At 39.8% G+C, this 20,179-nt stretch overlaps 1 protein-coding gene and 1 non-coding gene across 2 annotated transcripts in view; both read left to right on the top strand.

The window, feature by feature from the left end:
- Positions 1–20,179, top strand: part of Rgl1 (ral guanine nucleotide dissociation stimulator like 1) — a 225,506-nt gene that overhangs the window by 19,952 nt on the left and 185,375 nt on the right. The window lies entirely within an intron of this gene.
- On the top strand, positions 13,947–14,053 carry LOC150057656 (U6 spliceosomal RNA). The gene has a single exon (XR_016536916.1). It is a non-coding gene; the product is annotated as a U6 spliceosomal RNA (small nuclear RNA).

Genomic DNA, 20,179 nt, shown 5'->3' with positions numbered 1-20,179 from the left:
TCTGCCTTGCTGATCTGAGTTTTTTTCAGGTCGGGACCCAACAGTACCATGTGGGAGGGAGGAGGGAGGAGGCCGTGAGACTTGAACATTGTATGGGACCTGGGCTTAGAGCTCTCAGCTAAGTTTGGCAGCAAACCCCACTTGGCAGTCAGACATTAAACTTCTCCAGAGCTGCCTCTGTTTCTTGGAACTCTCAGTCTCTGCAGTGATGTTCAGGTAACGGGGCTCACAGTTTTCCACAGAGGGCAGGGTTAATGTCCATCAAGCCCTCCATAGTCAGACACTGCTGCTGAAGCTTCTTGGTTTGTTTCCAACCTCCCATTCTCCACATCTACCTCGTGTGGCTATCTTCCACCCAGACACAGTGACGGGGTGTCTCTACCTGCCTTGCAATTGTTATTTGTTTTGGGGTCACCAGTCTAAAAAAATAAGAATATAAGAAGTGATATGATGATTGTCTTTCCTGATGCCACACTGGAAAGAATCATTGTCACACCAAATCCCTACGGAAGATTTAAGGCTTAAAGAACTCCAGGTGTCTCCTGTGACCAGATGATAAGTCTATTGTCACCAAAGCTGTCTGGCTTATCTTATAAAAAACAAGGCAAGGTTCTCTTCCCTCAGGGAGCCAGGGTTGTCTCCTTTTGTTTCTTCATATTTATTAGTTGTTCTGCCATCTCTTTGATTCCTTGACTTCCCTTTCCTTCCCTCCTTCTCTCCCTCCCTCCCTCCTTCCCCCTTCCTTCTTTCTTTCCTACTTTCTTTTCTTTCTTTGCCATTAGTGAGGTTTGAACTCAGGGCTTGGAACTCCTGCTTGACTTTATGGTCATAGCTGGTACTCTTATCACCTAAGCCATGGTTCTACTTTTGCGATTTGTTTTTGTTTTTGCTGATCCTGGGTCTTGAACTCTGGCCTGGGCACTGTCCTTGATCTTTTTTTGCTCAAGGTTAGCACTCTACCACTTGAGTCATAGCTCCACTTTTGGCTTTTTGGTGGTTAACTGAAAATAAGAGTCTCATAGATTTTCTTGTCTGGCATAGCTTCAAACCACACTTCTCAGACTTTACCTCGCATATCTAGGAATACAGACATGAGGCACAAGTGCCCAGCATCTACTTCTGCCTTTTTGCTGATTATTTAAAGGGAAGAAAATCTCAGAGGTTTGTCTTCCAGGGTTGACTCTGGACCTTTGTTTCGAGATCTCAGCCCCCTGGATTGCTGGAATATTGTGAGTGATCGGGGTGTAACCCAAGTCTACTTGCATTTAAAATTTTTTTTTTCTAGGTCTGAGACTGGGATGAACTCAGTATCTGTGGACAGTTTTGCTCATTGGCTAGGGTTCCACCAACTGAGCCACACCTTCTACCCCAAGTCTATTTTCTAGTAACACTGTACATACTGTTTTACAGGTAGTTTGAGTACCTTATAATAATAAAGTATAATCTCTCTCATGTTATTTCTCTTAATGTATTTCCCTTATCCATAAGCATCCATATGCATATGTAATAAAATATATTATTGCTACTAGTTATCTGTTAATTAAGAATAAGAAAGACAAAAGTTTTTATTGTTCCTCCAACAATTTTCCTTTCTTTGTGTAAATCCAAGTTTCTTATTTACATAATTTTTCTTTCCTTTCTTTTTCTATCCTATCCTCTTCATTTGTCTATACCTCCCTCTTTGACCTCTCCCCAAACCAGATTCCTGGTATTAATTTTGTTGGACTGTGAGTTTGTTTTCCTAAGGAATTACACCATTTGAATTCTTCCTTGTAAATACCATACTTTGACTAATGCATTTCTATATCCTTTCATACAATCTTAGGGAAGATTTATTGGCAAGAAAATTCCCTTAATTTTCCTTATCTTACAAGGTCTTTATTTTTCCTTTGCTTTTGCAGGATAATTTAAAATAGAGTTTTAAGTTTCATTTTGTTTTGTTTTTGCTCAACCTTGTAAACATTTTCCTCCATCCTCTTCTGAAGGCTTTCATGGTTCTGAGGAGGATGGTATCACTTCATTATCTTTGCCTCTCTGTCCATTATGTGTAACTTTTCACTCTGGATCATCACATTTTTTTATATTTAATTTTCTAAAGTTTGAATATATGCCTAGGCCATTTCTTTTTTTACCTATCCTGCTTAGTGTTCTTTGAGTTTTTTACATCTGTGGTTTGGCTTCTGATATTGATTTTAACAAATTGTCAGTTATAATTACTTCAAATATTCTTTTGCTATTTCCTGTAATTCTGATATGTTTAGTATGTGAATGTTATTTTCTTTGTAATTGTCTTACATGTTTTAGATAGCCTATCTCTTTTTTTTGTAGTTTTCTTTGTCCTATCTCTTTTTTTGTAGATTACTTTGATTTTCAATTTTAGAAATTTCTTTTGCTTTCTTCCTTTCTTTCCCCTCCCCCCCTTTTTTCAGTACTAGGGTTTGAACTCAGGGCTTCCTGCTTGCTAAGTAGGCATTCCACCACTTTATTTAAATTATTTATTTTTCTTTTGTGCATTTAAAAAATTGTTATTGTTAGGCCCTGCCAGAAAACTATGCAGACATCTAGGCACAAAGAACAAAGGAAAGGTGTATTCCCTGCAAAGGAACTGGCAAGACCCCTTCTCACAAGATGAGAAGTGTTGGCTATTGTCTGAGGTGACCTATATAACCTATGAGGCAGAGACTTGGTGTGGACATGTGGACCAGGGGCTTTGTCATGGTGGGCTACAGTTTATGGCTGCTGCCCAAGAGGCAGGTAAGAGGTCTGCAGCTACCCAAAGTTGAAGGTCACTCCAAGGGGATCTTGTTGCCTTACATGGTTGTAACTGCCCCAGAGGAGTACCAACTCAAGGTAAGGGGGTAGAGACTGATTATTTACTGCCTGTACCAAATGGGCCCAGTGTTTCCTGGAAGAAGAGCATGCTATGCGAGATTGGATGAATAGGTATAATAAAGGTGATGTGCAGAAGGTTTGCAGTTATATAAGCCAGGAAAGAGTGCATTTCTTTTTGAACAATGGCCCCCCTTTCTTAGTTCCCTCCCAATTTTTTACTCCTCATCTGGCCCAACTCATAGTTCATTTCCAACATAGTGTCTAGTGAGTATCACTGCTGCATTTGCTCACCCTTGGTCCCGCCATTTCTGTGCCCCCAACCTTGCCCTTCCAAAGAAAAATGAACATGACAAAAGGAAAAGGAAAAAAAAACTCTCTTGTTTCCATTTCCTGGAGTTCATTTTGAGAATTATTTTTTATGATCAGATTCACATAGGTCTTTGTGTTCCTCTCCTAAGAATATACCCCTTTGGTCTCACTGTGTGTGAGTGGCTAGACCACTTTAGCCATACCTCCAGCCCTTTTTGCACTGGTTGTTTTCTATGTTGGTTTCCATTTTCTGTCCAGGACAGCCTGGGCTGCATTACCGCCTTGTCCTTTTCCATGTCACTGGGATGACCGATGGGCCCCATTTCATCTAGCCATTGTGCTTCCTCCATAACTGGAACAACAGATGGGTACCATTGCAGCCAGCCATCGAGTGAGACAGTTTTATGCCTGGGCTGGCCTTGAACCACAGTCCCCAGATTTCCACCTTTCAGGTAGCTAGGATTACAAGCTTGAGACATAGTACTCTGATAGTTCTTGAAATTTCTATTGCCCCATCCTTAAGCTCAGAGGTGTTTAATTCACCCATGGCTAGTCTACTAATGAGCCTATCAAAGGCACTCTTTGCGTCTGTATTATATTTTTGACCTATGTGCTTTTCATTTTTATTAGTATTTCATCTTATACACACACACATATACATGCACACACACATACATGATATCTACATTTTCCATTAAATTCCTTACCATATTAATCTTTTTTTCCTGGTGGGAAAAGCATCAGTAGACTTTGGTAAAAATAGTTTGGTTTGGGGCAGGCCTTGGAATATTTCAGAATGTTTGTACTTTCTGTACTGTTGCCAGAAGCAGTGGAGGGCTTATCTATGATATTCACTGTGAGGACCTTGTAGTTAGCTTCACAGAACTGTGGGGGCTTCCATGTGAAGAGATTTCCTGGGAGTTCCATCTATACTGGGACTCTAGAAATCAATTGATTATAGGTCAGATAGTCCCACCTCACAATCTCCTCCTATGCAATTTTTCCTCTGCCAAGTTGTGATTCTCTGTGCCTGCCTGTCTGCTTCTCTAACCCATGGATTTGTTTTGAGCTTGCCCTTCTTCCCTCCCTTGTACTTTCTTTCTTTATATAGTTCATGTTCAGCAAATCTCCAAACATGCACTTATCAAGAAATTTGATATTTAGTTTAGCACTACTTGTCCCGGTCTCTTTCAGACTGAACCATCGTAGAGTTAAGCTTTGTTTAGGGAAATCTTGTCCTTCAGTTAGACAGAATGTGTGCAAGCTCAGAGAAGATATGATGGTTGCAGGAGCTATACTGAGCTCTGAAAACCCTTCAAGTGCTTTCTGTTAAGAAATCTGCTGTCAATGTAATTGTTTCTTTATAGGTAATTTATCATTTGCTGCTGACTTTAAATTTCTTTGCTGTTGATGCTTTAGTTTTGCTATGATGATGTGTCCAGCTGTGGATTTTGGTTATTTGCCTTGCTTAAATCTCAGATTTCATTCTTTTTTTTATGAAGTCAGATACTCAGCCATTATTTCTCAAACATTTCTCTACACCATTTGTTCTTTTCCTTTCTTCGGGAACATGGGTTATGTACATGTTAGACACATTTACTTCTGTTAGGCTCATTTATTCTACATGGCTTTTTCTTTTTCTTTTTCTTTCATTTGCCAGTCTTGGGGCTTGAACTCAGAACTTGGGTGTTGCACACCTCTTCCTGTGCAAGGCTAGTGCTCTACCACTGAAGCCACCATGCCACTTCCAGCTTTTTCTGAGTAGTTTATTGAAGATAAGAGCCCTTGGTGCCTGGCTAGAAGTTAATGGCGAGTTTTATCTCATAACACATGGAAAAAACACCACCAGTTTTTTTTGCCATGATTTTTATAAACACAGCAAGTGTGTTTCTAGCCCTGATGACTTTTCTATCCATTTCTCAGCTTTGTACTATGTAGATAGTATAACGTTAAACTATTGTGTTTGAGGAGTTTTCTCTTTTTTTTTCTTTTTTTTTTTTAATCTTCTCTTTTCTTACTACCAGATGTTTAGGCTAAGATCAGTATGTTCCTTATCATCCCTTTAGAAAGTAGCCCTTTAAGAGTTAGGGGGACAGGAAGCATTGTATTCCACTTCTTCATATTGAAAACTCAAGATTGTGTTATTTATTGCCGATAAAAAGCCTAAACTTTGTCATGTGTGTGACGCATCTGACCACATGATGTGTGTACACTTGAGTCCCTCATTGTGGATGGGATAAATCACTTCAGTGAAGCACCTATGATTAATATCTGTTAGAATTGTTGTAAACAGCTACAGTGCAGAGCCTGTCATTGAATACCAGTCAGTATTTTTTCTACTCCCTGGAGTTCATTTTGATAAATATTACTTTATTTGATCAGAGGCACATAGGCATTGCACTTTTGTGTTCCTCGCCTAAGAATATCCTCCTCTGGTCTCACCGTGTGTGAATGTCTTGAGTCTTGTGTAATGTCCTGGATCTAACTTGAGTCTTGTATAATGTCCTTAGATCTAACTTCCATATATGAGAGAAAACACATACTGTTTGTCTATCTGTGATTGGCTTACCACACTTAACATGACTTAGGTCCATCCATATCCCTGCATATGACGTAATATTATTCTTTCTTGTAGCTGTGTAAAATTCCATTGGGTATAGGTACCACATTTTTTGGATCTATTCATGTACCGTAGAGCATCTGGGATGTTTCCATAACTTGGCTATTTTGAATAGTTCAGCAGTGAACATGGATGTGCAAACATCTTTAGAGTATCCTGGCTAGTGATGTTCTGAGTAGATGCTGAGGAATGGTATGGTTGGGTTGTAGGGAAGTTCTATGTTTAATCAGGCAGTATTATCGAGTTCTGATAGCTTACAAAGCAATGAATCACTAACTCATACATGTCTGTAACCATTTTGAATACCTCCTACTTTGTAAGCAGAAGTTGTACGTTTGTGTTTTTTCTAAACAAATGTGCATTACTTAGTAACCCCTTATTTTTACTCTCTTTTCTAGAAATAAAACTTTTCCTTCTTGCTTCCAGATACACACAAAAACAACAACACCTACACCCTCTTAAGATTTGGGTTACCACTATCGACCAGTACTCCTGGGTAGCCTAAACGTTGGTGCTAACTCTTCATTTATCCTTTACTTGTTTTGATTCTATATTTTTCTTCCTTGTGAGCTTATCTTTATAGTTATATTACTGACACGTTTCATCTAAGAAGTCTAGTTTTATTTCTCCCAGTGTACTTAGAACATGACATTTGGAAATAGTAGTCTTACCATGATGGCTGTCCATCCATGTGTTTTTGGCTATGCCTGACTGAGGTGGTCACCCCTCTTCCTGATGCCTGCCTGAACCAAGGATAAACTTGGGTAATATGATGCACTGGGTTTCCAGATGTTCACCTGGAAGGCAGGTCCCAGGAGCTGCGTGTGTTCCTAGACTATACATGGTCTGGTCTTGGCTGCATCTCACGCCAGCTGGTCTCTGTTACCAACGTTCCAGCACGCTTTGAATTCCAACCCACCTGAACTTTGTCAACATCTTTTTCTTCTGCTTCCAAGTCTGTTTCCTAGCTGACTTGCCAAACTCATGTCTAGTTTCAGTTTATTTCCCGGACACCTCTTTCCACAAAGAATTCTATCCTGGCCTTCGGGTAGCATGGTTTATAGCCATGTGGGAATGTGTCCAGCTAAGACTCAAATTTCTGGAGTGTCCATATGATCTTAGCAAAAAGTGTTTAACTTTCCACTTCACTTAAAAACACACTTAACCCATTGAGTATATAAATTCAAGAGACCTCAATTACATGTGGGTAACATTTGTATCAGGAGTGTTAATTGAGGATAAATACTGAGTTACTCATGTTGTCAAGAGGGAGCTTATTACAGTTGAAGATAACCTTTTGATTTCTTTTTATTTGCATAGTTCATTAATAGAGACTTCTCTGTGTTCCAGTCTAAACCCTTTCACTTTGAGACCTCAAAGGAAGCTGATTTTGATGGAAAACATCCAGAGAACACTTGGCAGTTTTGATGGATTATTTACCTCAATTTGAACTTTCCTCTTTCTCTTTCGTGAAGCCCTTACAGAATTGTACTCAAACACCAGTTTTCTTCACAGAGTAATTCCGGGACTTGGGCTAATGGTGTTAGTATTTGCTTGTGAAGAACATGGCATGGAGGATTATAATAGATATTGGCTGACAAGAGCTCACTATGTACTGGCAAAAAACCCACAGAAATGGTGGGTTATAGGTTTGTTGGTGGTTGGCCATCTAAATAATCTTCAGTCTATCGATTGTACTATCTGGGGTTTGTGGTGATTGTGATAAGGTCTTTTTCAATCATTCTGTCCTTATTTGGATTTCCCTTCTTATTTTCTGCCTTTTCTTTCTTTGCAACCCTTAGCCACGTGAGCCATTCCTTCAGCCTGGCATATTTTGTTGCTTAATTGTGATAGGGACTCAAGGACTTTTCTGCCTGCGATGACTTTGAACCATGGTCCCCCAGATCTCAACCTCCTGAGCAGGTAGGATTAGAAGTATGAGCTACCAGTGTCCAGTTATTTATTTTCTTTTCTTCAAGAATGGGAGTCTTAGATGTGAGCGTGATCTGGTTGCCATGGCTGTTTCCCCATTGATTTGGCTGGTGTGGCTGGCGAGTCAGGTATGCCCTGCTTCTCTCACCACTCCACACATACACATATCATCCTCCTGGAGCTGTGTGCTCAATTGAAAAGAAAACTCCCCTTGACAGTGGATGATCATTCTCTGGTCAAGGGTACCTGAGTAGCCATGCTCCCTTGCTAGACTCTCTCAACATGCTCTCAAGGGTGAGTCTCTAAAAAAGCAAGAGTTTTGGGGCCCAGTGGTAGAGTGCTTGCCTACCATGCACAAAGACCTAGGTTCGATTCCTTGGTACCACATACATAGAAAAAAGCCAGAAATGGTACTGTGGCTCAAGAGGTAGAACATTAGCCTTGAGAAAGTTCAAGGACAGTGCTCAGGTCCCAAGTTCAAGCCCCAGGACTGGCAAAAAAAACCCCAAAAGTCTTATCTTGAAGGGCAAGTTTACTCCCTAAGGCTTTTGCTGTGTTGGCTTTGGGAAGGCTTAATCCCTGCACTGGCTGGTTATCTATATGTCTGTGTGAGGGAGAGGGAGGCCAGGACCTCTCCTTATCACTGGCAGTTCCCTTCTCAAGCACAGAAGAGCTACAGAAGCTTCTAGGGATAGCCTTTGCTGGTGCCTTTCAGCCTCTTGGTGGACTCAATAACTTAGTCCTCACGAGGACAGAAGATCCTCTGTATTCATATCATAGAGGTGAGAGGCTGAACCCACAATCTGCAGCCTGTTCTGCAGGCCCCCTAGAGAAAGAGAGTGACAGGTTGTTGTGTAGAATCTTATTTCTTTACTCCAATATGAAAGGATATTCTTGGGATTTTGGTGTTGTGGGTTTTTTTTTTTTTTTTTGCAGTCCTGACATTTGAACTCAGGGTCTGGGTCCCTGAGCCTCTTTGTGCTCAAGCCTAGCACTCTACCACTTTGAGCCTCAGAACCCCTTTCAGCTTTTTCTGTGATTAAAGTTAGAGCCTTGTGGATTTTCCTGCTCCAATTGGCTTGGAACCATGGTCGTCAGGCCTCAGCCTGTTGAGTAGCTGTTACAGGCAAGAGCCACAGGCACTTGGCAGTATATTAGTATTTAAAAAATATTTTTAAGCTAGGTGCCAGTGGCTCATGCCTGTAATCCTAGCTACTCCGGAGGCTGAGATCTGAAGATCATAAATCTGAGATCGGAGATCTGAGGATCCTGCCAACCCGGGAAAGGAAAGTTCATGAGATTCTTATCACAGAAAAATCCAAAGAGGAGCTGAGGCTCAAAGTGGTAGAGCGTTAGCTATGAGCCTAAGGAACTCAGGGATAGCTTCCAGGCCCAGAGTTCAAGCCCCAGCACCCACCAAAATAATTAAAATAAAAAATACGTTTTATTATGGAAACAAGAGCCATATAATGTATGACTGTTGTTCTTAATATACTATGTTATTTTTCATCTCGTTTGTTATCCCTTGGTTATCTCATATCGTTATAGTATCTTACCTTGTTATCTGATATATTGTATATATGTTTGTTTGTTTATTTGAAATAGGATAGGAAAGGGGGAAAACAAGATGTGGGGAGGGGTGGGAAAGGGAAATGGGGACAAAAACATGAGAAGGGATAGCAATGATTGTTAAGTAATGGACCTTCTATCTGGCGAATATAATGTAACCCTTCTATTAATTACAATAAAAATGTTTTATATGTTCATTTATAAGTAGTTATTACTTCAACATAAATAACCTCATTAGTAATTAATTTGAATTAATAAGAATTAGAAGCAGGTATATATGTGTAATGAATATTCTCGAGATTTTTTCTATTGCAAGTTTTCTAATTTAAGAATTCAAGTTTTGTTAGTAACAAAGGATTCCCAAAATTAGTTTAAAATCTGAAGATTGATGGGTTTGTTATACCCTATCTAATTAGTTATGCCATCTAATGGCATACCTTGAAATACAATCACAAGAACTGGTACCAGACTTGAAGAAATTTTGCTGTATGTTCATTGGCCTACATAGAGTGAAAGAAGAGTGTTTCTTACTATTTTTTTTTTTGCCAGTTCTAAGCCTCGAACTCAGGGCCTGAGCATTGTCCTTGAGCTTTCTCAAGGCTAGAACTCTGCTCTGCCATTTGAGCCACAGCACTACTTCTGGCTTTTTTTTTTTTTTTTTTTTTTTTAATGCTAGTAGCAGGGTCTGAACCCAGGGCTTCTTAGCTTGCTAGTCTTTTTTGGTTGGCTGATACTACTTAAGCTATGCTTCCAATCTGGCTTTTTTGTGAGTTATTTTGAAGACGGAGTCTGTAGGACTTTTCAACCTAGGCTGGATTTGAACTATGATCCTCAAATTCTCCACATTTTAAGAACCTAGAATTTTAGGCCTGGGCTACCACCTTCCAGCTCCACATTTTCTTTATACATTTATCTGTTGAGAGGCACCTAAGCTGATTCCATTACTTGAATGTTGTGAGTAGCAGTGCAATGAACACGGTGTGCAGGTGTCTCTATTGAGTGCTGACTTATATTTTCCAGATTTATGCCCAAGAGTATTGGTATAGCAGGATCATATGGTTCTACAAGTCTAAGTAATTTAAATGGCGTCTGTGGGAAAAATTTGTCTCTTGTTTAATGGATTACTTATTTGTAGCGGAGATTAACATTAGCAATGAAAACACCATTTGTGTAGCCCCATTGATGAGACTTTGTGTTTACTGTAAATTTGCATCCATCCTCTCAAGCTCCAAATGAAATCCTCTTTGGCTACCAGAGGAGAGAGTGTGAGGTCTTTCATGTCTTTAAAAGCAATCACAATCCAGGCTTAGGAAAAAAAGCGAATGCCAAAAACAGCACCTCTACAGCCATTTCTCCTTGATAATTTTTCCAACTGCTTTTTAAAAATCCAGATTAGTGATGCACTCTAATGCCATTGGTCTTTCTTAAATGAAATTGTTTTAACACTGTTTTTAACTTTTGTTCTTAAAAGGCATAAACTGAACCTGAGAAAGTACTTTTGCATGTATTTATGTGAGTCACATTTCCAAATATCCGAAGGCGTGCTTTTGAAGTATTCTGGAGAAAAGTATTTTTTTTTTTTAATTTCAAGCCAGTCTCTGGTGGCTCATGCCTGTACTCAGGATGCTGAGGTCTGAGGATTGCACTTCAAAGCCAGCCTAGGCAGTTAAGTCCATGAGACTCTTATCTCCAATTAATCACTAAAAAACCACAAATGCAGCTGTGGCTAAAAAAAATGACCGATCAAAAAAAGTAGATTGTTTTGCTTTGAAAATAATGAAGATGCAATACCTGAACTGTTGTGTTTTTCCCCTAGTGCTTAGCTTTGGATTCAGTGTTTTGTGCTTACTCAGCCATGACTCCAGCCAAGCTTTTTGCTGGTTGCTTGGAGACAAGAGTCTCATGGAGTTTTCAGCCTGGACTGTCTTTGAACTACAGTCTTCTGACCTTAGGAGGTCAGCTGGATTATAGGCATGAGCCACCAGCTTCTGACCCAGACTTTAGTTTTAAAGCAGGATATTGAACTTCACAGCAAAAATGTTTCCATAGTTGTTAAAGTTCAATGTGATTTGTAAAGATATCAGACTAAGACACAAACTCACTTGGAGAAATACATGATTCAGAAATGGAAATATTAAATAAGTAACCACACCATTTTTACTTGATGTTATTTTATCTTTTAAAGGCAAATGAAGAATTGTACTGAAATCTTTAAAAAAATTAAAAAAAAATTTTTTGCCAGTCCTGGGCTTGAGCTCAGGGCCTGAGCACTGGCCTTGGACTTTCTCAAGGCTAGAGCTCTACCACTTGAGCCACAGCACCACGTCCAGCTTTTTTCTATTTTTGTGGTACCAAGGAATCGAACTTGGGTTTTCGTGCATGCTAGGCAAGCACTCTACCACTAGACCAGATTCTGGCCCTGTATTGAAATCTTTTCTCAAATAAAGTAACCCAATAAAATGTATGTTGCGTCAGGAATATGTATTTATTTCTCCAGATTCTGAATTTGGATTGTATTTCTAATCCAGAGCATTAAATTTATATTTCCTAGGCAACACACCTTGATGATTGATGGAAAATAAGTCCTCATTACTCAGGTCAAATAATATTCCTGGAGGAAAAGTGAGGAGTTGTTGTAAAGGTGCCCACTAAGTCTGACTGGGGAACCTGGAGAGGGATAAGACACATGTTCACTGCATTTGTGCCTTTGCATGTACCCCACCTCTCCCGAGATGTCTTGTGGACCTGAATCATCTGACGAATGCATACTAACTTTGTGAACATTCATTATGAGCATCCTGTTCTCCATGGTGATGGCATTAACAGCTCCAGGTGGATATTGCTTTTGTGTCTTTCCTCCTGCTGAATTGAAGATACGCCTGCTATTGCATAACAAGCCTATGCATTAGCTGCTTACATTTTTGTCACTTTGTGTTTCTAGTGCCTGGCTTAGCACCTGACTCATAGTAGGAACTTAATGCTTGTTGAATGGACAAACCAAATAGTGAAGGATAGGTTCTGATCTCTGTATAACAGAGATGCTGCTGAGGGATGTGGTTCATGACCCCATTCTTCTCTGAGGGCAAAGTAGAGGGTAAAAGGACTGCTGGGCTTATTTTTCAATAATAATTGGACTCTGGCACTGTGCCAAGTTCTCTGGGGGAAACTGGGAGGTATAAGGTATCCTGTGTATGTTTGGAGGACTTTTCCAGTTAGGTTTAAAGGCATAATTGATTGGTATAAATTGCTTAAAGGGAAATTGAATGGCCATGATTTAGCCTTGACTATGTATATAAGGTAGGCAAGGAAGTTGGAATGCTGTGTGAGTTGAAAGAATTGGGGAAGGCGTCCTTGCGGAGCTGCAAGTTAATTTGGGCTGGGCAATACTGACTGAAGGAAGGGCTGAGGAGTGGCAAACCAGAGGCCGGGTGGAAGTTGGATGGTGACGGTGTGCAAATTGGCTTGTGGAGCTGGGGATCAGTGAGCCTCTGTACCTTGTGAGTTGACCCCAGAGATACACAGAACTTCTGGTTATTTGCCTAATGTTGTATGTTACGTGTACATCTGTGTATATATCTATCTGTTTGTCCCTCTATCCATCCATCTGTCTGTTATCTAAACGATCTATTGATTTCTTTTTTTTTATTGTAATTAATAAAAGGGTTACATGATATTTGCCAGATAGAAGGTGCATTAATTCACATACATTGATACCCTTTCACATGTCTTGGTACCCGTTTCCCTCCCCCGATCTATTGATTTCTAATTTTATTCCATTGAGGTATGATAAGACACCAGACACTTAAGACATAACCTTGCTAGACATACCAGGCCTGTCTCAGATTCTTGATCCTCCTCTCTAATCCATAAGGGTGCTATGATTATAGTCCTTCGCCTCCATATCCAGCCTCCATTGAGGATTTTGAGTTTTTAAATTCGATTTGTTGAGCTTTTAATTTTCATGTCTTGGTTTTTAGTTCAAAATTTGTACCCTTTTTTCTGAATTTCCCTTCCAAGTCTTGAACAAATTCTTTACTTCATTCATTGTTTATTTAAATCTTCCTTGAGGTCACTGATCATTGTTAAAATCACAGAGTTTTGAATCTTTCTGGTATTTCAACTATTTCTTTCTTTTTTTCAATTTAGTCTGTAGGGAGGTATGAACATTTGGTGGAATCATGTTGCCTGGCTTTTTCATATATCTGTGCACATCTGTTGGATAGATATGTATTCTGCTTTTATATTGGCTGCTTTTTAGTGCTTGAGCTATCTCTTGAAGTCTCAATTCTCAGTACAACTCAGAGAGGAAAAACAACTGCTATCACAGAAACATTACTAAAACAACATCAGATATCGAAATAAAGTAAAAATCAAATACAAGTGCAGCATCACTATTAATAGAACAACCAAAGTAAACTCTATAGTTAAGCGTTAGTAAAGGTAAATAAAAGTCAATTAAAGAGAGGCCAGGAGTTTGGCCTAGTGGTTGAGTGCTTGTCTAGCATGCACGAAGACCCAGGTTCGATTCCTTGGTACCACGTACATAGAAAAAGGCCAGAAGTGGTGCTGAGGCTCAAGTGGTAGAGCTCTTCTAGCCTTGAGAAAGTCCAAGGACAGTGCTCAGGCCCTGAGCTCAAGCCCAGGACTGGCAAAAAAAAAAAGTCAATTAAAGAATAGAGAAAAGGTGCTCACTTCGGCAGCACATATACTAAAATTGGAACGATACAGAGAAGATTAGCATGGCTCCTGCGCAAGGATGACACACAAATTCGTGAAGTGTTCCATAATTTTTGTATTTGGTTATTTGAAATTGGATAGGGAAGGGGGGAAAACAAGATGAGGGGTGGGGGTGGGGGGAGGGAAATGAGGACCAAGACATGTGAAAGGGTATCAATGTATGTGAATTAATGCACCTTCCATCTGGCAAATATCATGTAACCCTTCTATTAATTACAATAAAAATATATAAAAAATCAAGCAAATTAATGAATAAAGCACTATTGTGACAATGTGGTGAAAAAAAAGAATAGAGAAAAGGAAGGAGTGTGCAAAGGGAAAAGTGAATCAATGCAATGTTAAATAAAAATAAAGAAGGAAAAGAATATGAATAATAAAGAATAGGAATATAAGAGGTTTAAAATCCAATTACAAAATAAAATGTGGAAATAAAATTAAGTAAAGGTTGGGGGAGGGGAAATGGGTACCAAGACATGTGAAAGGGTATCAATGTATGTGAATTAATGCACCTTCTATCTGGCAAATATCATGTAACCCTTTTACTAATTACAATAAAAAATTAAGTAAAGGTAAGAGGAATAATAAGAACAAGGACATGATAAAAGCAATACTAAAAAGTCAAACGAATAATAATAATTTTTCAAAAAGACAATGGATTGGGGTAGCTTCTTTCCATGTCCTCTGCCAGTAGACTCCACCAGGTTTATGGTGGGTTAGTGGAAAGCTGGAATCTGTTGCAGTTTCTCTCTTCCCATCATACCTCATACCTGTTGATGTTCTAGACCACCTGAGTGCTGGTTCTTTCAGGATGTGTGGTCAGCATTAGGGCTGAATTAACCTTAATATTTTAATTTTAATTTTTTGTGCTTCTAGAGTTTGAACTCAGGGCCTTGTACTTTGTAAATAAGAGCTCTACTTTTTGTTGTTGTTTGCTTATTTGTTTGTTTTTCTTCTAACCATTGTGGGATTTTGTTGTTGTTACTTTTCACGTAAGATCTTTTTTTTTTTTTTTTTTTTTTTTGCTTGCTAGCCTCAGGTCATGATCCTTCTACCTGTGTCTCTGTGCAGCTGGAAGCATAGGCATGTACAACCATACCAAACTTACTAGTTGAGACAAGAGTGTTGCCAGCTTCCTGTCTGGGCTGGCTTCTTCCTTGAGACTCTTCTCTTCTTTGCATACTGGGAACTGCCCTTGACCTGAAGGAGGCTTGCAGGAGCTTGCCTCGGTAGATTCCCATTTGCTCCAGACGTTCCTCCTCCATGTGTGTCCCCGAGGGATTCAAGTGTCCAAACCATAGTGTGTCCTCTTCCTGTGTTGCAGAGGGGAGGACACCGAGGTCCTCACTGGCTGGGGAGACGTCAGGGAAATAGGCACTTTGCCTGTGGACTCAGTACTTTCAGATCCATCCAGCATTGCTACCCTTGGAATCAAATGACTCAGGGGATCCAGGCTCAGCATGCTGAGTCGGGCCTGGCAGCAGACCACACTTGGTATGGAGGCAGATCCAGAGACCACGGGCTGGGGTCCTCCATCTCTGCAGTGACACCGGGCCTTGGGGGGCTCAATTCTTCACAGCCTCTATCGCCTGTGCTACCTACAGATCCAACTCTCCAATGCGCTCCCGCGCCCATGACTGCTTCTGTAGCTGTCTCCCACCCGAATTCTGTGATGGATATTCATCCCCAGGCTTCCTGGCTTGCGATTGAGCCCCAAAGAAACCAACAACAAGCTTCCTCTCAAGACTGCAGCACTCTTTCGTTATGGGAAAGGTTCCAAGGCGCATTCCTGCCCTGCAGAAAGAGTCACTGTCAGAAAAACGAGGGTCCAAAAAGTCAGTGGTATTGCTCGTTTGGTTTCTGAGGTCTTTGGCTTGGTGAAGGACATACTTCAAAGGTACTGCCTAGAAAGTTGAAAGTGATTTGGCCCACTAGTTTAGATTTTTATTTTTGTTTAAAAATAAACCTGCTTTATGTCTAATGAATGAATGAATATCTTTAACTTGTTGTACAAAGGTGTTTCAATTCAGTCTATCAGTTTATGGGTACAATGCTTTGATAAGCCTTTTCTTCCTTTCTCTCTTACTTCCTTGAGTTAAGTTTGAACAATCTGACATGGTGAAATGACACGATCACATCTAAATGGATGCTGGTGGAAAGAGCATGATGCTGGCCTAGTAGGGCCCAGTACCGAGTGTGGAAAATTTAGCCAGAATATAAGTAGAAGCCTTGCTACTAAGATACTTGTGATACATGATCCAGCTTACTCCAATTGTGTTACATGTCATTCTGGAGCTTAGTAATGGCTTAAGTTAGAGTGGAGACAGACTCAAAAGTTGGATGTTGTCCAGACTCAAAGGGTCTTACACGAACTTTGACCTTTCAGTGTTCTTTGGGTTAAACCTCCCAGGATTTCTCTTATCCAAAGTTAGCTTTCTGTTCCTTTGAAAGAATAAATTCTAATCTAGGGCCCGAATCTCAAAGTTGTTCAAGGCCTCTCTCCTCTGTATTTTCTTTTTAACTTATCATTTCCTTGGCAACCTCATTTCTGGTTTTCTGAATGGGTGTTTCTCTGGTCATTTTCCCAGAAAATACCTCCGGATGAGGGACTATAGCAGAGAATTTTGTATCTCCCAGGAAAGAAAAGGTTGACTTTGTTTTACCAGGACCAGTGGTTGCTTGATTTCTTGGATGTAGTCACCCCCAGTAGACTGTGGTATGCCAAGAGATGGTTCCATATGGTTTCATATGGTTCCATACAGGCAGGAGTCAGCTGTCATAGCTGCCTGCTTACAACCACTTCCTGAGTCTGCTAATACTAGACTTAAAAGAATTAAAGACTAGCTTGAAGGTCTCAACTCACATTCTTTACATCAAACTTTGTTAACCACTTTTTCTTATGATTCTTTTAGGTCATTCTGAATTTTAAACCTCTGGCTGTGAGATAATAGTAAATGAAATGTGTGCAGTTTGCCAACCCTAGTTTTTACTTTTGCCTAAGACCATTTGAACACAAGCATATGTCTTTTAGTTAGTCTGAAATGAATTGCGGAATGTTGCTGGTGATGAATTTCCTGGAGTTGAATCTTTGAATATAGGATTTATGATTTGAGTTCATCATCTGGGTCATCATAACTCAGATTTACAAATCTACATTCTGCTGCAACTATGGGACTGTTGTGTCTAACTTAATTGCATATGTAAATGTGAGACCGAAACTACAGCTAAAAATGCAGATGGATTTTGTCCTGTTTTGAGGTCAAATGTGAAGCCAAGAAATTGCTAAAACAACTCTGACAGGGATTTCTGGAAAACAGGCTAGTTATCCTTCTACTTCTCTCTGTTTGCAGTCTGGCTAAAAATGTAAGATCAGCCTTTTCCAGAGATCTTGATATTTCTGCAGCTGTTGTCAGTGAGATCTTGGAAAATGAAAAGCAAAGGAGTCCACAGAATGTCAAGTATCCTCACCCCCAGTCACTAAAGCTCCTGATGATAGAAGTGAGAAGCAGTTGAAGCCATGCCTGTGAAGGTGTGCATGACACAGTGCATGACTGGAGGCTGCACTTGCCGACATGACATCATGCTGATGGTACCTAAGAGCCTGGGGAGCGAGCATCTGCTCCATAGCAGGCACACTGGAGAGTGCTTTGCAGGAGTTCTGCACAGCAAATTCTACTTTCCTGTCTTTCCTTCTTCCTTCCCTCCCTCCCTCCCTTTTTCCCTCTCTCCTTCCCTTCCTCCCCCTTCCCTCCTTGCCTTCATCCCTTCTTCCCACTCTCTTTCTCTCTCTCTGTTTCTCTTTCTGTCTCCCCTTTTTATGGTGGTATTAGAGATTGAATTCAGAGCTTCATCCTTGCTAGGTAAATACCACTGGAACCACATCTCCTGCTTCCTTTTGCATTGGTTAGTCTTGCTTTATGTTTGAGCTGGTCTGGACTGTGATCCATCTTCTTCATGTTGCTGGGAACCAGCCATTGTGCTTTCTCTCATAGTAAGAATAACAAAAATGTGCCACCATGTCCAGCACTGGTCAAGATAGAGTTTCATGGATTGCTTTTTATCTAGGCTGATTTTGAACTGAAATCCTCTTGATTTCTAAATCCTAGGTAACTAAGATTACAAGCTTGAACTACCATCACAGACAGGACCTTTTTTACTTTTCATTATGTTAGATTCTTTTTGTTCTGTTTATCTGAGTCAGCTGAACCGTCTGTCTTCATCAATAGACAACTCAAACTTTCTAATTAATTCAGTTACACCAGTGTTGAATATGTCGTTTACTATCATTAATGAGAATTCAATGAATTTGCTCAGAAAGCATTTCTAACCAGTCCTTCCAGTATTATCATTCTTGTTCCATAGAAAAAGAACCAGGCTCCAGAGAAATTTTGTGATTTGTATAAATTACACGAACAGATCACAGAATCAAGACAACTAAAGAAAAATACATTTTATGTTGCCAGCTGACAGCTTTCAAGTAGATAGAGCTATCCATGTATATGATACTTATAAGTAAGTTTGAAACAGCTGGAATAAATGGATTGTATCAGTGATTTTTAACATATTTTTTGTTAGTGAGCATTAGGCAGTAGTTTAATATATTAAAGCTACAAGCTCTACTTTGTTAGCATGAATTTATTTTTACAAGTTCAGCTTTCTAGTAGCTGCCTGCTTTTTTGTTAACTGATAATGGTAAAGTTATTTATGGATGTAAATATTTGAAATCTGGATTAATGAATGCATTGTAACTTCCGTAGTTAATAAAGTTTCAGTTTTATTGGATTGACTAGCATTGAGTAAATGTTTTTTTTTGTTTTGGGTTTTTTTTTTTTTTACAGATACATTCTGCAAAGAGGTGTAATTTTCTCAATAGTTAAACTTACTCCAGAATTTTCTCCAGAATGATTCACTCAAATAGTTGAAAACTGATGGGAAGTTTCAGGTTGGATTTGAATCACATATGACTATGTCTAGATACTCACCATCACACTCTTTTCTTTCTTCCTTATCTCTCAATTTTCAGCTCTGTTCTGGCTTTCTTGCCACCTACTGGCCATTTTCAGTTTCCTTTCTATGGTCTTCTAGTTGTCCTGATTTCTTTCACATTGTCCACCCACAAAACCAGGAAATTATTTCCTACCTTTTTTTTTTTCAGGGAAGATAACTGGTATTGCTGTAGATGCAGAGGAAGGGGGTTAATCTGTGTATATAAAGGATGCCATACAGTCTTAATTTTTTTCATATAACATCTGTTGAAAAAGATTAGCAGGCTCAGTTCATAGACATCAAGGATTTAATCCAGTTTCATGGCCTGACATTTTATCACTTACGTTGACAATTCCCCAATTTTGATCTCCAGTTTGATCTTCTACCCAAGTCCAAGGGAGCATTCTACCCAACATCTATTCAACATCTTGTCCCAAATATCCAACATCTCACACTGAGCATGTTCCCAAGCAAAAGCTGATCTTTCTCCTCAAGCTTTTTCATTCACAGTTGACATCTATCATGCCCTAAATTTTTGTCATCTTTAAACTTCTTCCTCTCCCACCATTTGCAGATGCTTGTTGGTTATCTTCCCAAAACATCCAGAATCTAACCAATTCCTTCTATGACCCTTGTTTCTACATCTAAGCCATACTAGCTTTCCAGAGCTTGCTTACCTTGCCTTACTCACTGTTGGACCCTAGAGTGTATTTCAAATCCAGCAGCCAGAGAGACCTTTTGTGGTATCAATCCTCTGCTCAAACTCCTGCAGCGTTGCCCCATTTTGGCAGGCCGAGTTAAAGACCTTCCCATAGCCTCAGATCTACACTGGCTCTTTCCAGACTGTGTTCAGTGTTCCTGCTTTCCTATAATCAGATGGCTCTTCCTTTTGGCCAAAAAGTCTTCCTTCCCACCCTCGGTCCTCTTGGCTTAGTCCCTCATTCCTTTCAAGTCTTTGCTTAGATGATGTTTCAGTGGGGCCTCTTCCTACCAACCTTTTTATAGTTGTAAAACCTTTCACCACTCTCTGTCCTTTTCTGTTGCTCATTTCTCTCCATGGTGCTTCTCATTTTTCTAGGGACTTTATATGGCTTCATTATTTTTATTGTCTGGCTCTGATGTTCATGTGCGGGTTCCTCATTGGGAGGGACATCTTGTCCACATTATATTATATGCCAAGTCTGGAGGAGCATGCAC

This window comes from Megascapheus bottae, chromosome 10 (assembly GCF_031878675.1).
Source record: "Megascapheus bottae isolate mThoBot1 chromosome 10, mThoBot2.hap1, whole genome shotgun sequence".
Taxonomy (NCBI): domain Eukaryota; kingdom Metazoa; phylum Chordata; class Mammalia; order Rodentia; family Geomyidae; genus Megascapheus; species Megascapheus bottae.
This window is presented reverse-complemented; position numbering and strand designations above follow the sequence as displayed.